This window comes from Limulus polyphemus, unplaced genomic scaffold, assembly GCF_000517525.1.
Source record: "Limulus polyphemus unplaced genomic scaffold, Limulus_polyphemus-2.1.2 Scaffold4510, whole genome shotgun sequence".
NCBI classification, from domain to species: Eukaryota; Metazoa; Arthropoda; class Merostomata; order Xiphosura; family Limulidae; genus Limulus; species Limulus polyphemus.
The window spans coordinates 24185-25246 of NW_013670120.1; positions in this window are offsets into that span (position 1 = coordinate 24185).

A 1062-nucleotide genomic window follows, 5' to 3' on the forward strand; every position below is an offset into this window, starting at 1 on the left:
CCTTTTTAATTTCTTGGTTTCTCGTTCTTTCGTTCATTAGTTTCAAAATTATCTAACATTCACAGTAAACACTGGTATAAAATATCACCACATTCTACTAAACAACTATAATTGTTCTACTCCATAGCTTTGAAGGCTGGTCAACATATTGCATCAATATTGCCCGAGTGGCATGTATGCATGACGTCGCAGCAGAATTTTCAAACAATAATTTTTTTGCAGTGCAGTGAAAACATATTGATTCATTTAGACCTAATTACAAACAATTTGCTCAAATCCGTAATATGAATGTGAACATATCTTATGGCATAAGATTTCAGTTTCTCGATGTTTGCCGCAGAACTTTGCGGACGACAATTTTTTACAACATAGTGAAAACACTTTGATTCATTGATTAATTTTATGATGAAGTTAGACAAGCGTGTACTTTATACGTTTATTCGTATGATCATATGATGATAGGCTGTTATTGAAAATTAAACACTTTCTAACTATCACTGGTATATTTTTGATCCTTGAAATGATGTCAAAATCGTCAATGAAAAGACTAAATATACTACGTAAGAACGCTATTAATCGGATTTTAGTAAAACTGAAAACAAGAGGGGGTAGAATAAAACAATTATTGACTGGTGATTTTGGTAACAGATTATTTGTTGCTCTCAAGTCATTGGTGACTGATAATCAGTGACCCTGGACACTGCCACCAGTGAAATATCAGACCAAACCAAGCCTTTATACTTGAGGTATCGAAAATCAAACTGGTGTATTTACGTGTTTTACACTCACAAAAAAAAAAAAAAGAAACCTATCATTCTATAGGTATTTGAAGACCTTGTAGCAATCCGCCACAATTTAATTCTTCGTATTGTTATCCGACACTGGGCAGCTTGTACATAATTGAATAAGTAGAGTTGTTTAAACATTTGTTTAAAAGCAAGTTAATGCTTGGAATGGTCTATTCTTTCACTGGGGTGTATGTCTGTGAGCCAGACTAGTTTCGGAGAATTCCACTCATCATCTTGTCAAACAAATGTTTAAACAACTCTACTTATTCAATTA